Source organism: Mustelus asterias, chromosome 20 (genome assembly GCF_964213995.1).
Source record: "Mustelus asterias chromosome 20, sMusAst1.hap1.1, whole genome shotgun sequence".
NCBI classification, from domain to species: domain Eukaryota; kingdom Metazoa; phylum Chordata; class Chondrichthyes; order Carcharhiniformes; family Triakidae; genus Mustelus; species Mustelus asterias.
Genome location: NC_135820.1, coordinates 82,172,237 through 82,190,206, shown reverse-complemented (window position 1 = coordinate 82,190,206; position 17,970 = coordinate 82,172,237).

Here is a 17,970-nt window from a genome sequence, read left to right as displayed (position 1 = left end):
AAGTCTCCTCTCAGCCTTCTTTTCTCCAGGAAAACAGTCCCAGCCTCTTGAGTCTATCCTCAAAGCCACAGTTCTCTACTCCTGGAATCATTCTGGTGAAGCTCCTCTGTACTCTCTCCAATGCTTTCACATCCTTCCTCAGTATGGCACCCAGATGTGGATACAGTGCTCCAGATGTGGCCTAACCAGTGTCTTAAACGAGTCCAACATGATTTCTTTATTCTTGTACTCTGTGCCCATATTAATAAAGCTGAAGATACTGTGTGCTTTATTAACTGCTCTCTCAACATGTCCTGCCACCTTCAATGACTTTAGTACATAAACACCGAGGTGCCTCGGTTCCTGCACCTCTTTCAGAGTTTCTCCCTTTAGTTTATACTTTCTCTCCATATTCTTCCTGCCAGAATGAATCATCCCATACCTCTCTGCATTGAACTTCATCTGCCACTTCTCTGCCCAATTCCCCAACATGTCTTGATGCGCGATATCACTCATGAGGCTTGAGATGCTCAAGGAAATAAAGGCTTATATTTACTATTACAACGAAGCTACCATATATGGTACACGATCCCAGACTGAGGGGTCCCAGACAGAGCAGTGACCTTTATACCTCTCCCAGGAGGCGGAGTCCGACTGGAATGTACCATAATAACTATAATACAGGTAGAACAGCCCAACCCTAACCCCAACAGTAACAAGTAGAACAACTAGTTGTGCCCGGTCAGGTCGGTAAAAGTGCGGTTTGCATTCCGCGCATACCCGACAGCTTCTCGTTATGGACCTGACATCCTCCACCGAGTAGGGTAGATTGCGGGCTTTTACGAAGTGGTAGAGCCGAGTGACCCCTGGATGGCAGAGGTCATTGTGGAGAGCCTGCAAATGGTCCTCCTGAATACTGGCGCATGTTCCACACGACAGGGCATCCGAGGGCTCGTTGAGTTTCCCTGGACGATACATAATGTCGTAATTATAGGTGGAGAGTTCGATTCTCCACCTCAAGATCTTGTCGTTCTTGATCTTGCCCCGTAACGTGTTATTGAACATGAACGCCACGGACCGCTGGTCCGTGATCAGGATGAACCGTTTTCCCGCCAAGTAATGGCGTAATGCCTGACGGCTTCCACAATGGCCTGGGCCTCCTTTTCCACCACTGAATGTCGAATTTCGGGGCCTTGGAGGGTGCGGGAAAAAAACGCGACGGGCCTGCCCGCCTGGTTAAGTGTGGCGGCCAGGGCGAAATCAGATGCATCGTTCTCCACCTGAAAGGGGATGGACTCATCGACAGCGTGCATCATGGCTTTCGCGATGTCGGCTTTTAGTTTATCAAAGGCCAATCGAGCCTCTGGTGTTAGGGGAAAAGAGGTAGACTTGATGAGCGGACGGGCTTTGTCTGCGTAATTGGGAACCCACTGTGCATAGTAAGAGAAGAAGCCTAAGCATCTTCTCAGTGCTTTTGCGCTAGTGGGCAGGGGAAGTTCAAAGAGGGGACGCATACGGTCTGGATCAGGGCCAATGACCCCGTTTTCCACCACGTATCCGAGGATGGCTAAACGGCGCGTACGAAATACACACTTCTCACTGTTGTCGGTCAGGTTCAGGCGAGATGCAGTGCGTAGGAAATTCAGGAGATTTGTGTCGTGGTCCTGCTGGTCATGGCCGCAGATGGTGACGTTATCCAGGTACGGGAAGGTAGCCCGCAGTCCATTATGGTCCACCATTCGGTCCATAGCACGCTGGAAGACCGAGACCCCATTGGTGACACCAAAGGGAACCCTGAGAAAGTGATACGAGTGACCATCCGCCTCAAAAGCCGTGTATTGTCGGTCCTCTGGGCGAATGGGGAGTTGGTGGTAGGCAGACTTTAGGTCTATGGTGGAGAACACCCGGTACTGCGCAATCTGGTTGACCATGTCAGATATGCGCGGGAGGGGATACGCATCCAGCTGCGTATATCTATTAATGGTCTGACTATAGTCAATGACCATCCGGGGTTTGTTCCCACTCTTGACCACCACGACCTGCGCTCTCCATGGACTAGCGCTAGATTGTATGATCCCTTCCTTGAGGAGCCGCTGAACCTCAGATCGAATGAAGATCCGATCCTCAGCGCTGTAACGCCTACTCTGAGTCGCGATGGGCTTGCAGCCTGGCACAAGATTCTGGAACAGGGAGGGTGTGGTGATCTTCAGCGTCGAGAGGCTACAGGCGTTGGGCAATTTGGAAGCTGCGGTTCTCCCACTGAAAGCGGAGGGAGTGGCCCACCGTACTGTAGGGTTACACTCTTCAAGTGGACCATGAAATTTAGTCCAAGGAGTATTGGCGCGCAAAGGTGCGGTAACACCAGGAGCTTGAAGCTCTCGTAAACCGTGCCCTGCACCGTTAAATTTACCACGCAACTCCCTAGCACGGTGACAGACCGGGACCTTGGTGCCATCGAAATCGTCTGCTTGACAGGTTGGATCTGGAGGCCACACCGCTTCACAGCGTCTGGGTGAATAAAACTCTCCGTGCTCCCGCTGTCAAACAGACAATAAATCAAGCGTTTGTTTACCTGTATGTCCATCATAGACTTGTCAAGTCTGTGAGGCTTGGCCTGGTCCAGGATGATCGACGCCACCGTTGGTTCGTGAGCGCCACTGCAGGCAGCTGAGATGGATGAAGATGACCCCTGCTGGTCGTTCGCGGTCGGTGCCGACCAAAATGGCTGCTCCCATAGGTCGCACGTGGGTGATGGCGCCAAAATCAGCGACCCCTGGTGGTCGCGCGTCTCTTGCGACTCCGTTGTCTGTAATGGCGACATCCTGGCCTCGCACGTGGACGAAACCCTTGACGATGCCGACGACGAAGAACCGGGCTCTGGGGAGTCGCACGCCGCACTGCTGTTCCTGGAAGTAAGTTTGGATCGACATACCTTCGAATAATGTTCCTTCTTACCTCAGGCGGAGCACAATACTGCTTTAGCGGGACATCGCTGCCGAGTGTGCTTCACTCCCCCACAGAAGTAACACCGCGCGCCGCCTGGAGCTGCTGCCGTCATCAGGCCCGAGTGTGGGCACGCCATCACGCAGCTTTTCGAACCCGAGGGACGAGGAGGGATCAGCGACTGCTCCTGCCACGCTGTCTCCACGTGGTCTTCGGGATACAATGCTAGGCTTTTGGAGGCCGTCTCCAACGTATCCGCTAGTTCTATCGACTTAGTGAGATCAAGATTACCTTGCTCCAACAGTCTGAGTCAGATATAAGATGATCCGATTCCCGCCACAAACGCATCTCGAGCGAGGTCGTTCGTGTTCTGGTCTGCCGACACTGCTTTGCAGTTACAGCCCCTGGCTAGCTGTAGGAGCTCGCACGCATACTGTTCCGTCGTTTCGCCGGACTGCCGTCGTCGAGTGGCTAAGAGGTATCGAGCATGCATCTCGTTTGGCGGTTTAATGTAGCGCTTCTTAAGAAGCTCGAGGGCCCCTTTGTAGTCGGTGGCTGCACAGATCGCGAGATATACGGTGTCGCTTACCCTCGCGTGGAGGACCCGGAGTCTGTCGTCGTCTGTGGTGACCGCTGCGGAGGCTGCCAGGTAGTCCTCAAAACATTTCAACCAGTGGTCGAAGGTGTTAGAGGCGCCCGCCACACGTGGATCCAGTGGAAGACGTTCGGGTTTTAACATTTGCTCCATACTCTCTGTATCGTTTTCTTTTTTTTTTATCGACGAGAGTTTAATTAATAGTAAATAAAATTGATGCGCGATATCACTCACGAGGCTTGAGATGCTCAAGGAAATAAAGGCTTTTATTTACTATTACAACGAAGCTACCATATATGGTACACGATCCCAGACTGAGGGGTCCCAGACAGAGCAGTGACCTTTATACCTCTCCCAGGAGGCGGAGCCCGACTCGGATGTACCATAATAACTATAATATAGGTAGAACAGCCCAACCCTAACCCCAACAGTAACAAGTAGAACAACCCATCCCTAACCCCAACAGCAACATATATACAGACTCATAGTACTGGCCAGACCCTGGCTCAGTACTACCTGGTGGGAACCAACGATGGTTCACCACATGTCTACGTCCTTCTGAAGTTCAAGGTTCTGCTCAGCAGTTGACAATATTTCCAATGTTTGTATGCACTGTATCAAACTCCTTTTGAAAATCAAGATACACCACATCAACAGCATTGCCCTTATTAGCCTTCTCTGTTATATCCTCAAAAAAGCTCCAGCAAGTTACAGAGGGACATAGATAGGATGCAAGACTGGGCGGAGAAGTGGCAGATGGACTTCAACCCAGATAAATGCATAGTGGTCCATTTTGGCAGGTCAAATTGGATGAAGGAGTACAATATAAAGGGAAAGACTCATTGTACTGTAGAGGATCAGAAGGACCTTGGGGTCCGGGTCCGGGTCCATAGGACTCTAAAATCGGCCCCGCAGGTGGAGGAGGTGGTTAAGAAGGCGTATGGTGTGCTGGCCTTTATCAATTGAGGGATTGAGTTTAGGAGTCCGGGGATAATGATGCAGCTATATAAGACCCTCGTCAGACCCCACTTGGAGTACTGTGCTCAGTTCTGGTCACCTCATTACAGGAAGGATGTGGAAAAGATTGAAAGGGTGCAGAGGAGATTTACAAGGATGTTGCCTGGATTGAGTGGCATGCCTTATGAGGATAGGCTGAAGGAGCTCGGTCTTTTCTCCTTGGAGAGACGTAGGATGAGAGGAGACCTAATAGAGGTACATAAGATGTTGAGAGGCATAGATCGGGTGGACTCTCAGAGGCTTTTTCCCAGGGTGGAAATGGCTGCTACGAGAGGACACAGGTTGAAGGTGCTGGGGGGTAGGTACAGGGGAAATGTTAGGGGGAAGTTTTTCACACAGAGGGTGGTGGGCGAGTGGAATCGGCTGCCGTCAGTGGTGGCGGAGGCAAACTCAATAGGATCTTTTAAGAGACTGCTGGATGAGTACATGGGACTTAATGGGATGGAGGGTTATAGATAGGCCTGAAAGGTAGGGATATGTTCGGCACAACTTGTGGGGCCGAAGGGCCTGTTTTGTGCTGTAATTTTCTATGTTTCTTCTATGTTTCTAAGTTAGTTAAACATGATTTGCCCTGAATGAATCAATGTTGGCTTTCCTTAATTTTTCTGCCGTGACTATTGATTTTTCCCAAACTATAGTTTCCAGAAGTTTCCCTGCCACTGAGGTCAAACTGACTGGCCTATCATTGCCGGCTTTATCCTTGCTCCCCTTTTTGAACAAGGGTGTAACATTCGCAATTTTCCAATCCTCCGGCACCATCTGTGTCTAAGGAAGAATGGAAGATTATCATTAACGTCTCTGCAGTTTCCTCTGTCACTTCCCTCAGTACCTTTGGATGGATCTCACCTGGTCCTTGTTAAAGACCTCGCCAAAGTCCATGTAGACAACATCAACTGCACTGCCCTCATCTATCTTATTGGTCTCCCCTTCAAAAAACTGAATCAATTTCTTGAGACATGATTTTCCACTCACAAAGCCATGCTGACTGCCCCAATCAGTCCTTGCCTCTCTAAGTGCCTGAACATCCTGTCTCTCAAAATACCTTCCAACAACTTACTCACTACAGACGTTAGGCTCACCAGCCTGTAGTTCCCAGGCTTTTCCCTGCAGCCCTTTTTAAACAAAGTGTATCAGAGTATTAATATCACTGTATATCAGAGAATTAATATCACAGCCTGTTAGAGTATTAACATCAGCGTGTATCAGAGTATTAATATCACTGTGTGTCAGAGTATTAATATCACTGTGTATCAGAGTATTAATATCACCGTGTATCAGAGTATTGATATCACTGTGTATCAGAGTGTTAATACCACTGTGTGTCAGAATATTAATATCACATTGCATCAGAGTGTTAATATCACTGTGTATCAGGGTATTAACATCACTGTGTGTCAGAGTATTAATATCACCGTGTATCAGAGTATTGATATTACTGTGTATTAGAGTACTAATATCACTGTGTATCAGAGAATTGATATCACTGTGTATCAGAGTATTAATACCACTGTGTATCAGAGTGTTAATACCACTGTGTGTCAGAATATTAATATCACATTGCATCAGAGTGTTAATATCACTGTGTATCAGGGTATTAACATCACTGTGTGTCAGAGTATTAATATCACCGTGTATCAGAGTATTGATATTACTGTGTATTAGAGTACTAATATCACTGTGTATCAGAGAATTGATATCACTGTGTATCAGAGTATTAATACCACTGTGTATCAGAGTGTTAATACCACTGTGTGTCAGAATATTAATATCACATTGCATCAGAGTGTTAATATCACTGTGTATCAGGGTATTAACATCACTGTGTGTCAGAGTATTAATATCACCGTGTATCAGAGTATTGATATTACTGTGTATTAGAGTACTAATATCACTGTGTATCAGAGAATTGATATCACTGTGTATCAGAGTATTAATACCACTGTGTATCAGAGTGTTAATACCACTGTGTGTCAGAATATTAATATCACATTGCATCAGAGTGTTAATATCACTGTGTATCAGGGTATTAACATCACTGTGTGTCAGAGTATTAATATCACCGTGTATCAGAGTATTGATATTACTGGGTATTAGAGTACTAATATCACTGTGTATCAGAGAATTGATATCACTGTGTATCAGAGTATTAATACCACTGTGTGTCAGAATATTAATATCACAGCCTGTCAGAATATTAATACCACTGTGTATCAGAAAATTAATGTCACAGCCCACAAGAGTATTAATATCACTGTGTGTCAGAGTATTAATATCACTGTGTATTAGAGAAATAATATCACTGTGTATCAGAGTATTAATATCACGGTGTATCAGAGTATTAATATCACTGTGTATAGGAGTATTAATATCATTGTGTATCAGAGTATTAATATCACTGTGTATCAGAGTGTTAATATCACAGTGTGTCAGAGTATTAATATCACTCTGTATCAGAGTATTAATATCACTGTGTATCAGAGTGTTAATATCACTGTGTGTCAGAGTATTAATATCATTGTGTATCAGAGTATTAATATCACAGCCTATCAGAGTATTAATATCACTGTGTCTCAGAGTATTAATACCACCATGTATCAGAGTATTAAGATCACAGTCTATCAGAGTATTAATATCACTGTGTATCAGAGTATTAATATCACTGTGTATCAGAGAATTAATATCACTGTGTATCAGAGAATTAACATAATTGTGTATCAGAGTATTAATATAACTGTGTATCAGAGTATTAATATCACTGTGTATCAGAGAATTAATATCACAGCCTGTTAGAGTATTAATATCACAGTGTATCAGAGTATTAATATCACTGTGTATCAGTGTGTTAATATCACTGTGTATCAGAGTATTAATATCACTGTACATCAGAGTGTTAATATCACTGTGTATCAGAGTGTTAATATCACTGTGTATCAGAGTATTAATATCACTGTGTGTCAGAGTGTTAATATCACAGTGTATCAGAGTATTAATATCACTGTGTGTCAGAGTGTTAATATCACTGTGTATCAGAGTATTAATATCACTGTGTATCAGAGTGTTAATATCACTGTGTATCAGGGTATTAATATCACTGTGTGTCAGAGTGTTAATATCACTGTGTATCAGAGTGTTAATATCACTGTGTATCAGAGTGTTAATATCACTGTGTATCAGAGTGTTAATATCACTGTGTATCAGAGTATTAATATCACTGTGTATCAGAGTGTTAATATCACTGTGTATCAGAGTATTAATATCACTGTGTATCAGAGTGTTAATATCACTGTGTATCAGTGTGTTAATATCACTGTGTATCAGAGTGTTAATATCACTGTGTATCAGGGTATTAATATCACTGTGTGTCAGAGTGTTAATATAACTGTGTATCAGAGTGTTAATATCACTGTGTGTCAGAGTGTTAATATCACTGTGTATCAGAGAATTAACATCATTGTGTATCAGTGTGTTAATATCACTGTGTATCAGAGTATTAATATCACTGTGTATCAGAGTATTAATATCACTGTGTATCAGAGTATTAATATCACTGTGTATCAGAGTATTAATATCACTGTGTGTCAGAGTGTTAATATCACTGTGTATCAGAGTATTAATATCACTGTGTATCAGAGTGTTAATATCACTGTGTATCAGTGTGTTAATATCACTGTGTGTCAGAGTGTTAATATCACTGTGTATCAGAGTGTTAATATCACTGTGTGTCAGAGTATTAATATCACTGTGTATCAGAGTGTTAATATCACTGTGTATCAGTGTGTTAATATCACTGTGTATCAGAGTATTAATATCACTGTGTATCAGAGTATTAATATCACTGAGTATCAGAGTGTTAATATCACTGTGTATCAGTGTGTTAATATCACTGTGTTTCAGAGTGTTAATATCACTGTGTATCAGAGTGTTAATATCACTGTGTATCAGAGTGTTACTATCACTGTGTATCAGAGTGTTAATATCACTGTGAATCAGTGTGTTAATATCACTGTGTTTCAGAGTGTTAATATCACTGTGTATCAGAGTGTTAATATCACTGTGTGTCAGAGTGTTAATATCACTGTGTATCAGAGTGTTAATATCACTGTGTATCAGTGTGTTAATATCACTGTGTTTCAGAGTGTTAATATCACTGTGTATCAGAGTGTTAATATCACTGTGTATCAGAGTATTAATATCACTGTGTATCAGAGAATTAACATCATTGTGTATCAGAGTGTTAATATCACTGTGTATCAGAGTGTTAATATCACTGTGTGTCAGAATGTTAATATCACTGTGTATCAGAGTGTTAATATCACTGTGTATCAGAGAATTAACATCATTGTGTATCAGTGTGTTAATATCACTGTGTATCAGAGTATTAATATCACTGTGTATCAGAGAATTAACATCATTGTGTATCAGAGTGTTAATATCACTGTGTATCAGAGTGTTAATATCACTGTGTGTCAGAATGTTAATATCACTGTGTATCAGAGTGTTAATATCACTGTGTATCAGAGTGTTAATATCACTGTGTGTCAGAGTGTTAATATCACTGTGTATCAGTGTGTTAATATCACTGTGTGTCAGAGTGTTAATATCACTGTGTATCAGAGTGTTAATATCACTGTGTATCAGAGAATTAACATCATTGTGTATCAGTGTGTTAATATCACTGTGTATCAGTGTGTTAATATCACTGTGTATCAGAGTGTTAATATCACTGTGTATCAGAGAATTAACATCACTGTGTATCAGTGTGTTAATATCACTGTGTGTCAGTGTGTTAATATCACTGTGTATCAGAGTGTTAACATCACTGTGTATCAGTGTGTTAATATCACTGTGTGTCAGTGTGTTAATATCACTGTGTATCAGTGTGTTAATATCACTGTGTGTCAGTGTGTTAATATCACTGTGTATCAGAGTGTTAATATGACTGGGTATCAGAGAATTAACATCATTGTGTATCAGTGTGTTAATATCACTGTGTATCAGTGTGTTAATATCACTGTGTGTCAGAATGTTAATATCACTGTGTATCAGAGTGTTAATATCACTGTGTATCAGAGTGTTAATATCACTGTGTGTCAGAGTGTTAATATCACTGTGTATCAGTGTGTTAATATCACTGTGTGTCAGAGTGTTAATATCACTGTGTATCAGAGTGTTAATATCACTGTGTATCAGAGAATTAACATCATTGTGTATCAGTGTGTTAATATCACTGTGTATCAGTGTGTTAATATCACTGTGTATCAGAGTGTTAATATCACTGTGTATCAGAGAATTAACATCACTGTGTATCAGTGTGTTAATATCACTGTGTGTCAGTGTGTTAATATCACTGTGTATCAGAGTGTTAACATCACTGTGTATCAGTGTGTTAATATCACTGTGTGTCAGTGTGTTAATATCACTGTGTATCAGTGTGTTAATATCACTGTGTGTCAGTGTGTTAATATCACTGTGTATCAGTGTGTTAATATCACTGTGTGTCAGTGTGTTAATATCACTGTGTGTCAGTGTGTTAATATCACTGTGTATCAGTGTGTTAATATCACTGTGTGTCAGTGTGTTAATATCACTGTGTATCAGTGTGTTAATATCACTGTGTGTCAGTGTGTTAATATCACTGTGTATCAGTGTGTTAATATCACTGTGTATCAGTGTGTTAATATCACTGTGTATCAGAGTGTTAATATCACTGTGTATCAGAGTATTAATATCACTGTGTATCAGTGTGTTAATATCACTGTGTATCAGTGTGTTAATATCACTGTGTGTCAGTGTGTTAATATCACTGTGTATCAGTGTGTTAATATCACTGTGTATCAGTGTGTTAATATCACTGTGTATCAGTGTGTTAATATCACTGTGTATCAGTGTGTTAATATCACTGTGTATCAGAGTGTTAACATCACTGTGTATCAGTGTGTTAATATCACTGTGTGTCAGTGTGTTAATATCACTGTGTGTCAGTGTGTTAATATCACTGTGTATCAGTGTGTTAATATCACTGTGTGTCAGTGTGTTAATATCACTGTGTGTCAGTGTGTTAATATCACTGTGTATCAGTGTGTTAATATCACTGTGTGTCAGTGTGTTAATATCACTGTGTATCAGAGTGTTAATATGACTGGGTACCAGAGGCATCTCTGGAAGACACTATTGGCCAAGTCACAGACAGCTTGATATTTTTGTGGTTCTGATATGAGTTAATCTGCTATCTGGCAGAACAAACAATGACCTTCGATAGAACAAAAGAGACAAACGACCTTGCAGTAGGATTTGTATGTTATAAATAGGCGAGTAAGACAAACACGCAATCCTCAGGCACTGAGCTCACTGCCGGACATGTCCTCAGGCACTGAGCTCACTGCCGGACAGGTCCTCAGGCACTGAGCTCACTGCCGGACAGGTCCTCAGGCACTGAGCTCACTGCCGGACATGTCCTCAGGCACTGAGCTCACTGCCGGACAGGTCCTCAGGCACTGAGCTCACTGCCGGACAGGTCCTCAGGCACTGAGCTCACTGCCGGACAGGTCCTCAGGCACTGAGCTCACTGCCGGACAGGTCCTCAGGCACTGAGCTCACTGCCGGGCAGGTCCTCAGGCACTGAGCTCACTGCCGGACATGTCCTCAGGCACTGAGCTCACTGCCGGACAGGTCCTCAGGCACTGAGCTCACTGCCGGACATGTCCTCAGGCACTGAGCTCACTGCCGGACAGGTCCTCAGGCACTGAGCTCACTGCCGGGCAGGTCCTCAGGCACTGAGCTCACTGCCGGGCAGGTCCTCAATGTCTGCCTGTTTCAGCCTCCTGAATGAGACCTGTTGTCCCACAGACAATTCCAAGCTCCACATCTAATTGGAGGAAAGGAGGCCAAATCTTTTCATGATCAAGTATTTCTATAATTAACTGTCTCCTGTTAAATGTGAGTGCCGAGGACTCTGCCTATCACCTGTCCAGGAACGAAAAGGTCACTGGCCCTATCCAACTGTATAAAGCCACATCATAAACCTCTCTCCTTTGACACAGTAACTGTCCAATTGGAATCAAACAAGAATATCAACTCCCTGACTGTCCATGTGGCACAGTGGGTTAGCACTGCTGCCTCACAGCGCCAGGGACCCGGGTTCGATTCCAGCCTCGGGTCACTGTCTGTGTGCTTTGCACATTCTCCTCATGCCTGTGTGGGTTTCCTCCGGGTGCTCTGGTTGCCTCCCACACTCCAAAGATGTGCAGGTTAGGTGGATTGACCGTGCTAATTACCCATTGGCTATTCCGGGATGTGCAGGTTAGGGGTGTTATGGGAAAGGGCCTGGGTGGGATCTCTGCTGGTGAGTTAGTACAGAATCAATGGGCTGAATGGTCTCCTCTGCAGGGTAGGGATTCTATGATTCTAATAGGCCAGTGAAACAATGAGGGAGTGCCGCACTGTCAGAGGGTCAGTACTGAGGGAGTGCTGCACTGTCAGAGGGTCAGTACTGAGGGAGTGCCGCACTGTCAGAGGGTCAGTACTGAGGGAGTGCTGCACTGTCAAAGGGTCAGTACTGAGGGAGTGTCGCACTGTCAAAGGGTCAGTGCTGAGCGAGTGCTGCACTGTCAGAGGGTCAGTACTGAGCGAGTGCTGCACTGTCAGAGGGTCAGTACTGAGGGAGTGCCGCACTGTCAGAGGGTCAGTACTGAGGGAGTGCCGCACTGTCAGAGGGTCAGTACTGAGGGAGTGCCGCACTGTCAGAGGGTCAGTACTGAGCGAGTGCTGCACTGTCAGAGGGTCAGTACTGAGGGAGTGCCGCACTGTCAGAGGGTCAGTACTGAGGGAGTGCCGCACTGTCAGAGGGTCAGTACTGAGGGAGTGCCGCACTGTCAGAGGGTCAGTACTGAGCGAGTGCTGCACTGTCAGAGGGTCAGTACTGAGGGAGTGCCGCACTGTCAGAGGGTCAGTACTGAGGGAGTGCCGCACTGTCAGAGGGTCAGTACTGAGCGAGTGCTGCACTGTCAGAGGGTCAGTACTGAGGGAGTGCCGCACTGTCAGAGGGTCAGTACTGAGGGAGTGCCGCACTGTCAGAGGGTCAGTACTGAGGGAGTGCCGCACTGTCAGAGGGTCAGTGCTGAGGGAGTGCCACACTGTCAGAGGGTCAGTGCTGACGGAGTGCCGCACTGTCAGAGGGTCAGTGCTGAGGGAGTGCCGCACTGTCAGAGGGTCAGTGCTGAGGGAGTGCCGCACTGTCAGAGGGTCAGTACTGAGGGAGTGCCGCACTGTCAGAGGGTCAGTACTGAGGGAGTGCCGCACTGTCAGAGGGTCAGTGCTGACGGAGTGCCGCACTGTCAGAGGGTCAGTGCTGAGGGAGTGCCGCACTGTCAGAGGGTCAGTACTGAGGGAGTGCCGCAGTGCTAGAGGGTCAGTACTGAGGGAGTGCCGCACTGTCAGAGGGTCAGTACTGAGGGAGTGCCACACTGTCAGAGGTTCAGTACCGAGGGAGTGCTGCACTGTCAGAGGGCCAGTGCTGAGGGAGTGCTGCACTGTCAGAGGGTCAGTACTGAGGGAGTGCCGCAGTGTCAGAGGGTCAGTACTGAGGGAGTGCTGCACTGTCAGAGGGTCAGCACTGAGGGAGTGCCGCACTGTCAGAGGGTCAGTACTGAGGGAGTGCCGCACTGTCAGAGGGTCAGTACTGAGGGAGTGCCACACTGTCAGAGGGTCAGTACTGAGGGAGTGCCACACTGTCAGAGGGTCAGTACTGAGGGAGTGCCACACTGTCAGAGGGTCAGTACTGAGGGAGTGGTGCACTGTCAGAGGGTCAGTACTGAGGGAGTGCCGCACTGTCAGAGGGCCAATGCTGAAGGAGTGCCGCACTGTCAGAGGGTCAGTACTGAGGGAGTGCCACACTGTCAGAGGGTCAGTACTGAGGGAGTGGTGCACTGTCAGAGGGTCAATGCTGAAGGAGTGCCGCACTGTCAGAGGGTCAGTACTGAGGGAGTGCCACACTGTTAGAGGGTCAGTACTGAGGGAGTGGTGCACTGTCAGAGGGCCAGTGCTGAGGGAGTGCCGCACTGTCAGAGGAAGTGCTGCACTATCAGAGGGCCAGTGCTGAGGGAGTGCCGCACTGTCAGAGGGTCAGTACCGAGGGAGTGGTGCACTGTCAGAGGGCCAGTGCTGAGGGAGTGCCGCACTGTCAGAGGGTCAGTACTGAGGGAGTGGTGCACTGTCAGAGGGTCAGTGCTGAGGGAGTGCTGCACTGTCAGAGGGTCAGTACTGAGGGAGTGCTGCACTGTCAGAGGGTCAGTGCTGAGGGAGTGCCACACTGTCAGAGGGTCAGTACTGAGGGAGCGCTGCACTGTCAGAGGGTCAGTACTGAGGGAGTGCCGCACTGTCAGAGGGTCAGTACTGAGGGAGTGCCGTACTGTCAGAGGGTCAGTACTGAGGGAGTGCCGCACTGTCAGAGGGTCAGTACTGAGGGAGTGCCGCACTGTCAGAGGGTCAGTGCTGAGGAAGTGCCGCACTGTCAGAGGGTCAGTACTGAGGGAGTGCCGCACTGTCAGAGGGTCAGTACTGAGGGAGTGCCGCACTGTCAGAGGGTCAGTACTGAGGGAGTGCCGCACTGTCAGAGGGTCAGTACTGAGTCAGAGAGTCATAGAGGTTTACAGCATGGAAACAGGCCCTTCGGCCCAACTTTTCCATGCCGCCCTTTTTTTAAAAACCCCAAAGCTAATCACAATTGCCCGCATTTGGCCCATATCCCTCTATACCCATCGCACCCATGTAACTATCTAAATGCTTTTTAAAAGATAAAATTGTACCCGCCTCTACTACTACCTCTGGCAGCTTATTCCAGACACTCACCACTCTCTGTGTGAAAAAATTGTCCCTCTGGACACTTTTGTATCTCTCCCCTCTCACCTTAAACCTATGCCCTCTAGTTTTAGACTCCCCTACCTTTGGGAAAATATACTGAGGGAGTGCCGCACTGTCAGAGAGTCAGTACTGAGGGAGTGCCACACTGTCAGAGGGCCAGTGCTGAAAGAGTGCCGCACTGTCAGAGGGTCAGTACTGAGGGAGTGCTGCACTGTCAGAGGGTCAGTACTGAGGGAGTGCTGCACTGTCAGTGGGTCAGTACTGAGGGAGTGCCACACTGTCAGAGAGTCAGTACTGAGGGAGTGCCACACTGTCAGAGGTTCAGTACTGAGGGAGTGCTGCACTGTCAGAGGGCCAGTGCTGAGGGAGTGCTGCACTGTCAGAGGGTCAGTACTGAGGGAGTGCCACACTGTGAGAGGATCAGCACTGAGGGAGTGCCGCAGTGTCAGAGGGTCAGTACTGAGGGAGTGCTGCACTGTCAGAGGGTCAGCACTGAGGGAGTGCCACACTGTCAGAGGGTCAGTACTGAGGGAGTGCCACACTGTCAGAGGGTCAGTACTGAGGGAATGCCACACTGTCAGAGGGTCAGTACTGAGGGAATGCTGCACTATCAGAGGGCCAGTGCTGAGGGAGTGCCGCACTGTCAGAGGGTCAGTACTGAGGGAGTGCCGCACTGTCAGAGGGTCAGTACTGAGGGAGTGCTGCACTGTCAGAGGGTCAGTGCTGAGGGAGTGCCGCACTGTCAGAGGGTCAGTACTGAGGGAGTGCTGCACTGTCAGAGGGTCAGTACTGAGGGAGTGCCACACTGTCAGAGGGTCAGTACTGAGGGAGCGCTGCACTGTCATAGGGTCAGTACTGAGGGAGTGCCCCACTGTCAGAGGGTCAGTACTGAGGGAGTGCCACACTGTCAGAGGGTCAGTACTGAGGGAGCGCTGCACTGTCAGAGGGTCAGTGCTGAGGGAGTGCCGCACTGTCAGAGGGTCAGTACTGAGGGAGTGCTGCACTGTCAGAGGGTCAGTACTGAGGGAGTGCCACACTGTCAGAGGGTCAGTACTGAGGGAGCGCTGCACTGTCATAGGGTCAGTACTGAGGGAGTGCCCCACTGTCATAGGGTCAGTACTGAGGGAGTGCCACACTGTCAGAGGGTCAGTACTGAGGGAGCGCTGCACTGTCAGAGGGTCAGTGCTGAGGGAGTGCTGCACTGTCAGAGGGTCAGTACTGAGGGAGTGCCGCAGTGTCAGAGGGTCAGTACTGAGGGAGTGCCGCACTGTCAGAGGGTCAGTGCTGAGGGAGTGCCGCACTGTCAGAGGGTCAGTACTGAGGGAGTGCCGCACTGTCAGAGGGTCAGTACTGAGGGAGTGCCGTACTGTCAGAGGGTCAGTACTGAGGGAGTGCTGCACTGTCAGAGGGTCAGTGCTGAGGGAGTGCCGCACTGTCAGAGGGTCAGTACTGAGGGAGTGCCGCACTGTCAGAGGGTCAGTACTGAGGGAGCGCTGCACTGTTGGGGCAGTAGAGGCGGATTAAGAAGAGTGAGGGAAGCTAAATGGTTTGCCACTTTTACACTTTCAGCTGGTGATGTTAACTTAAACCGTGCTAATGTACTTGATGAGTGTTTAGAACGTCACTGAGACATAATCAATAATCAAGATCGTAAATCAACCAGAAACTGGGGCAAGGATTTTGAGGGAAAGGGTTAAATTGCAAATGTGGTGAGATATACAAAGAACAAAGAACAATACAGCACAGGAACAGGCCCTTCGGCCCTCCAAGCCCGCGCCGCTCCCAGGTCCAAACTAGACCATTCTTTTGTATGATCCCTCGTGAACGTCACCACCGACCTGGGAAAAAGCTTCCCACCGTTCACCCTATCTATGCCTTTCATAATTTTATACACCTCTATTAGGTCACCCCTCATCCTCCGTCTTTCCAGTGAGAACAACCCCAGTTTACCCAATCTCTCCTCATAACTAAGCCCTTCCATACCAGGTAACATCCTGGTAAACCTCCTCTGCACTCTCTCCAAAGCCTCCACGTCCTTCTGGTAGTGTGGCGACCAGAACTGGACGCAGTATTCCAAATGCAGCCGAACCAACGTTCTATACAACTGCAACATCAGACCCCAACTTTTATACTCAATGCCCCGTCCTATAAAGGCAAGCATGCCATTTGCCTTATTCACTACCTTCTCCACCTGTGACATCACCTTCAAGGATCTGTGGACTTGCACACCCAGGTCCCTCTGCGTATCTACACCCTTTATGGTTCTGCCATTTATCGTATAGCTCCCCCCTATGTTAGTTCTACAAAATGCATCACTTCGCATTTATCTGGATTGAACTCCATCTGCCATTTCTTTGCCCAAATTTCCAGCCTATCTATATCCTTCTGTAGCCTCTGACAATGTTCCTCACTATCTGCAAGTCCAGCCATTTTCGTGTCGTCCGCAAACTTACTGATCACCCCAGTTACACCTTCTTCCAGATCGTTTATATAAATCACGAACAGCAGAGGTCCCAATACAGAGCCCTGCGGAACACCACTAGTCACAGGCCTCCAGCCGGAAAAAGACCCTTCCACTACCACCCTCTGTCTTCTGTGACCAAGCCAGTTCTCCACCCATCTAGCCACCTCCCCCTTTATCCCATGAGATCCAACCTTTTTCACCAGCCTACCATGAGGGACTTTGTCAAACGCTTTACTAAAGTCCATATAGACGACATCCACGGCCCTTCCCTCGTCAACCATTCTGGTCACTTCTTCAAAAAACTCCACCAGGTTAGTGAGGCATGACCTCCCTCTCACAAAACCATGCTGACTATCGTTAATGAGTTTATTCCTTTCTAAATGCGCATACATCCTATCTCTAAGAATCTTCTCCAACAACTTCCCCACCACGGACATCAAGCTCACCGGCCTATAATTTCCCGGGTTATCCTTCCTCCCCTTCTTAAATAACGGGACCACATTAGCTATCCTCCAGTCCTCTGGGACCTCAACTGTAAGAAGTCTCACAACACCAGGTTAAAGTCCAACAGGTTTATTTGGTAGCAAATACCATAAGCTTTCGGAGCACAGCTCCTTCGTCAGATGGGGTGGATATCTGTTCTCCAACAGTGCACAGACACAGAAATCAAGTTACAGAATACTAATTAGAATGCAAATCTCTACAGCCAGCCAGGTCTTAAAGGTACAGACAATGTGGGTGGAGGGAGCATTCAACACAGGTTAAAGAGATGTGTATTGTCTCCAGACAGAACAGCTAGTGAGATTCTGCAAGACCAGGGGGAAAGCTGTGGGGGTTACTGATAATGTGACATAAATCCAACATCCCGGTTTAGGCCGTCCTGTTCTGTCTGGAGACAATCTGTAGCTGTTCTGTCTGGAGACAATACACATCTCTTTAACCTGTGTTGAATGCTCCTTCCACCCACATTATCTGTACCTTTAAGACCTGGCTGGCTGTAGGGATTTGCATTCTAATTAGTATTCTGTCACTTGATTTCTGCGTCTATGCACTGTTGGAGAACAGATATCCACCCCATCTGACGAAGGAGCTGTGCTCCGAAAGCTTACGGTAT